The sequence below is a fragment of the Lepisosteus oculatus genome, chromosome 15 (genome assembly GCF_040954835.1).
Source record: "Lepisosteus oculatus isolate fLepOcu1 chromosome 15, fLepOcu1.hap2, whole genome shotgun sequence".
NCBI classification, from domain to species: Eukaryota; Metazoa; Chordata; class Actinopteri; order Semionotiformes; family Lepisosteidae; genus Lepisosteus; species Lepisosteus oculatus.
Window position 1 is genome coordinate 1,628,137 of NC_090710.1, and position 6,137 is coordinate 1,634,273.

The following is a 6,137-nucleotide window of genomic DNA, read 5'->3' on the forward strand; positions in this document are numbered from 1 at the left end:
GCGTAGACTTTAAAATCCTCATGCTCACCTATAAGGCTCTACATGGCTTGGCACCTCAATACCTGTCTGAACTATTATCGCCCTACTCCCCACCTCACAACCTCCGCTCTTCAAATTCTCCCCTCCTTACTGTCCCCCAAGCCCGTCTACATTGTATGGGCGACAGGGCCTTCTCCTGTTATGCCCCCAAGCTCTGGAACTCTTTGCCCAAGGATATCAGAGAGTCACCTTCTCTAAACTCCTTCAAATCCAGACTCAAAACCTTCTTCTTCAGAAAAGCCTTTACTTAACTGGTTCCATTCTTCACCCGTCTGCTCTTCTTAATACCACCTTCCACGGTCTCCTCTATTGTTATTGTTGTATTGTTGTTATTGTAATTGTGTCTTATCTTGTGTATTCTTCTTATTTATTGTTGTATTCTTCTTATTGTTATTGTCATCCTGTAAAGCGCTTTGAGAAGCCACCTTTAAAGGCGCTATATAAAATAAAGTTGTTTATTATTATTATTATTATTATTATTATAAACCTGACACTGATGTGGCTGCCACTATCTCTCTAATTGCATCTCCAACATCAAAACATGGATGATCCAAATCTCCTTAATCTAAAGTGTGAAAAGACTGAAGTCATGCTTATCAGCATCCCCCTCAACTTTGTAAAGCAAGGCTGTAACCCTTTCTGTGGATGGTACTGTAATTGAGCTTCAGTCTAAATTGAAAAAAATAGGGATGATATTTGATTCAGGCTTGACTTACGACCCACATGTGCAACATATTGTCAAAACATCATTCTTTCACCTCAGAAATATCGCCAGACTATGTCCTATGTTATCCCAAACAGTTTCTGAAAAGCTAATCAACACTTTTGTCTTCTCACAAATTGACTATTGTAATGCTCTATTTACTGGGGTTTCTATCCTCATTGAACAAACTCCAGTATGTCCAATGTTCAGCGTCCAGAATCCTGACCAGGTCTAGTGCAAGTGTTTACATTATTCCTATCTTGTAGTCCTTGCAAGATGACTGAAAATAATTGAAAAATATCAACAAAATGCTTAAATACGCAAAAAATAAAGCTACAGTAACTAATGGACAAAGCATAATAAAACGTTTTAGACAACATGTAGCCTCACATCATATTCCGTACTCTGAATTAAAATTAGGAACGTTACATGCCTCGCAAAGCTCTCACTCGGACCAAATTTTTCACTGCAGCGCCTAACCTTGGCAATGTTTCTGTCAAAATGGACACATTTTTAATTCGTCCACTAAAACGACTTTCAGCCGATCTAGCGCAACCAAAAAGTCTCACTAACGTCTCAATCGCTGATGGAAACCCTCCAGTTCTGGATCCAGAAGATGACAAAGCACGCACAGCTAGCTACAAAAGGCATAAATGCTGAGCTAAAAAAACCACACATTTTTTTGCCTTTTTTTGCGCACAATCTGAAATGACGGTAACTATTGGTGTGGATAAGGAACTCCTAAAACTATCATACACTGTAGCCCAGAAAATAGCTCAACAGAAAAAAAACCCCGTACTATTAGGGAAACAAATCGTGAGGGAATTATTTGTCCAAGCAATTAGCCAAACTCCCGCTATCAAACGACACCGTCAAACGTCTCCTCTCTCGAAAGATATAAGTACAGTGCGGTTTGCGACATTGACTTCGCTCTCTTTCCACGCATTGACCACATTATTCACAAGCATCAGCAGCAGTCCTCAAACTCAGTGATTTGCTTCCGTAATGAAGTTATAAAAAAGTCTGCAGTGACAAATTCTGTATTTTGGAAATTATTTTTATTATTATTATTATTATTATTTTTATTATTATTATTATTATTATTATTATTATTATTATTGATTAATTGATTGATTATGTTATGATTAAGGAATTTAGGCACTAGCAAAAATAACTTTTACTTAATTAACATACAGGCTGTTTTTTTAAATGCCTATTAATTTTGTGTCATGTTGGAAAAAATACGTTTTGGTTAATAAACATAAGTTTGCAAAGAAGCGCCTTTATCATCATTGCAGCAAACTTACAGTACAAGAGAGAAAATGTCATGGCCTGTGTAGGAGGGCTCTCGAATATTCTCTTCGACACTTGGGGGGGACCTTGGAAAGGTTGAGAACCACTGAGGATAGCATTGTGTGCTGATACCGCCCTCTAGTGGACACTCCTTTGTACTATTGTTGTCATAAGGCTTGTGCTTTCCAGAGCCTTGTCTGTGTATTCAACTACATTTCCTCATGGTGCACAGTCATTGTGAAAGTGCTAAGGAATCAGGTTAATTAACAATTTATCCAAGAAATTAATAACACGTTGAAATTGAATACTGAAATTTTACTGGAATGTTGTGGCAGTGCCAGCAAACATATCACTTTGTAAATTACACCAGGCAACCCATTGAAGCGAAGCAGGTGTGAGCCTGGTCAGTACCTCGATGAGAGACCTCCTGGGAAAAACTAAGGTTGCTGCTGGAAGTGGTATTAGTGAGGCTAATTAGGTATTAGGGTGCGCTAGCCCTGCAGTCTGTATGTGTCCTAATACCCCAGTATAGTGACTATAGTTTAGTTACTATATTGTAAAAGGGCACCGTTCTTTGGATGAGACATAAAACAGAGGTCCTGACTCTCAGTGGTCATTAAAAATGGCAGGGCATTTCTCTAAAGGAGTAGGTCATCCTGGCCAAATTCCCCCCTGGCCTTCACCAATCATGGCCTGCTAATAATCCCCATGTACAGTATGAATTGGCTTCATCACTCTCTTCCCTCCCCACTGATAGCTAGTGTGGTGAGCGCAGTAGCACACAATGGCTGCTGTTACATCATCCAGGTGGATACAGCACATTGGTGGTGGAGGAGGGGAGCCTCCATTACCTGTAAAGTGCTTTGAGTTTCCAGAAAAGAGCTATATAAGTGTTCTTATTATTAAGTACCAATAACTTATGTTAAAGAAATGTATTTATCTAGAAAGACTTCATACCTAGTGCTTGTTTTTCCAAATATGGCATTCCAAGACTGATGTGTCACGCCCTCTGGCTCCTTCTCTGTCCTGTCCCTAGTTTCCTGTGCTTTGCTGCCCTTCAGGTGTCTCTCTGTCTGGGGTTATACTGTATATTAACCCGCCACTATGCGTAGGGTCTTTTTCTACTCTCCTGCCATTCCACGGTTCATCCCTTCTGACATCCGTGACAGATAGTTAGTATGACTTACAACTCTGCAGGTGTACCTGGTTTGAGGTTTAGTATCAATAACTACAGTTATTGACTAGACAACACACTCTCTGAACCATCCAGTACACTTTTAGCTTCCTGAACAACACAATCAAAAAGTAAAAACTTGTTTCTGCTCGCTATGGACATGACAAAAACGTTTTGGAGGAGCTCTCCAAAGGGATCACACCGGTGTCCTTGGTACCCCCAAAAGATGTAATGGCCACCCCCGGGCCCTGTGTGGGCGTGGGTGATTCCAGTATTTTGCACAGACACTGATTCCCTGATAGCCTGGTGCATAAAGGAACATATTTGGTATTTACAGAGGTCTCGAGTACAATTGTCTGATATACTCACTGTGCTATAGTTTAGCCTTCCTGTGTAGGATTTGGGTGGAATACAAAAAAACACCTTATTACCTAAACTGTCTTCAAATGTCTCCTCAAGGCTGTCTGTTTTTTGCCTTAGCCCAGCTCAGAACTGAGTTTTATACTGTTAGAAACTGTTCTCTTCAAATGGCAAGCTGATTAATAAGCATTTACTTTTTATAAAAAAAAAATATCTTTAAGCTGATGTGCTTAATATTATCTGATGTATGAAGGATAACATTTACCATGCAGTGATCCCAATCCTGTTGAGGCTTTTGATCAAAGATAAATATAACATGATTTAGTTAGTGCAACATCGCCATGAGTTGCAAAATCAAAAGTAATTTTTAACTGACTAAACTAGTTTAGTTGGCTAGAAGAAGGGGTTGAGTTATCAACTCCTTTGTTGTAACTGGAACACAATGTATTTGATTCAGCAGTTCCTCAAGTGATCAAGAGACTATTGATTAGTTTTGGTTTCTGCAAGAGTGCTAAATAAAGTGTTGAAAGTAAACAGGTCCTGCTGACTCATTTTACTGTGGTGTTTGCTGTAGTTTGGGATGCAAAGACCCTTAGTTTTGAAAACAAAATGTAAATGGTCAATGAGCAGAGAGCTTAAGAATATTAACATGTATACTTCTACTTACAAACATATACAAGTCATTTATACAGTGGATATAAAAAGTCTACACACCCTTAGTGAAATAGCAGGTTTTTTGTGGATGTACTGTAAAGCCAGAAATCAAGATAAATCATGTCAGACATTTTCCATGTGACCTTAATGTGACCTTGCAACCAACAAAATTCAAGAGAAAAACAAATAGATAATTATTAGTAAAAATAACTGCAATGACAAAACCTACAACACCCTGGTTGCATAAGTGTGCACACTCTTCAATAATGGGGGCTGTAGCTGTGTTCAGAGTTAACCAATCACATTCAAAATCATGTCCTACAAGTAAGTAGCATACTTACTGCCATCAATGAACGTGATTCTTTTTGCAGTTGCAACCTACTGGGATAGCCATGGTCCGCAAGGAGCTGACAAAACATCTACAGGATCTTATTGTTGAAAGGTACCAATCAGGAGAGGGGTATTAAAGAATATCAAAGACATTGGATGTACCTTGCAGCACTGTGAAGACTATCTTCAATAAGTGGAGAAAATGTGGCACCACAGGGACATTGCCAAGATCAGGACCACCCTCCAAAGTTGATGACAGAACAAGGAGAAAACTTATCAGGGAGGCTACCAAGAGGCCTACAGCAACATTAAAGGAGCTGCAAGAATTTCTGGCAGGTACTGGTCACTCCTTACATGTGACAACAATCTCCCATATTTTGCACGTCTGGGCTATGGAGTAGGATGGCAAGACGGAAGCCAAAAAAAGAACATCTAAGCCCGTCTAAATTTTGCAAAAAAATACATTCAATCACTCCAAACCATGTGGGAAAATGTCTTATGGTCTAATGAGACAAAGGTTGAACTTTTTTATTTTTTTATTATAAAAGTTGTTTGGCGCAAAGACAACACAGCTCATCGTCCAAAGAACACCATATCTACTGTGAAGCATGGTGGTGGCAGCATCATGCTTTGGGGTGGCTTCTCTTCAGCTGGGACAGGGGCTCTAGTCAAGATAGATGGGATAATGACTAGCTCCAAGTATCAAGATATTTCGGCACAAAACCTGCTGGCCTCTATCAGAAAGCTGAAGATGAAGAGGAATTTCACCTTCCAACATGATAATGACCCAAAGCACACATCAAAGTCAACCAAGGAATGGCTTCAGAAAAGAAAGATCGAAGTCTTGGAATGGCCCAGTCAGAGCCCAGACCTCAATCCCATAGAAAACCTGTGGAATGACCTAAAGAGGGCTGTGCACAGGAGATCCAAAAATACAAAAACATTTGCACACCATGCAAAACAAACTTTTTTATCCCCCAGAGAAAAGTGAAAAAATTGCTGCTTCCTTTTTGTGAATGCAAAAGTGAAAAAATAAAGTAGAAATCTAGCAAGAGAAAACAAGGGTAAGAAATTCAATTGTTTTTATGTCACTAAAGCTTTGCAAAAAGGAAACACCATAGTGACAGAATTATTGCATTTGTGCCTCCAAAGGCTACACATTTAAAAGTTACCAGTGTCCACCTTTCAGCCTTTTTATATGTCATTTTGGCCAAGCAGAGATCTTGGTCAGGGAGCTGACATATTGGCTACAGCTGCACAATGTTGTGTAGGGCGAAAGGTCAGATTCCAGTTCATTGATTTCTATAGCAGGAAAAACTGGGTATATTAATATAATAAAATATCTGAAAGATTATCAATGTCATCAAATATGACATGTATATCTGCAGAACTACATACATATGAATAATTTAAGTTGGAAAAAATGTTGAACTGGGATTGATTAGAACCATTTAAAAAACTGGTCAGACTATGCATCTGCTTTTCATTTTTTTTTAAAATGTAGTAATGAAAAGTAGTGAAATAAATAGAAAGGACTACACAAGGGTTTCCTCAGTATTAAAAATATATGAAGCTGAAGCAAGA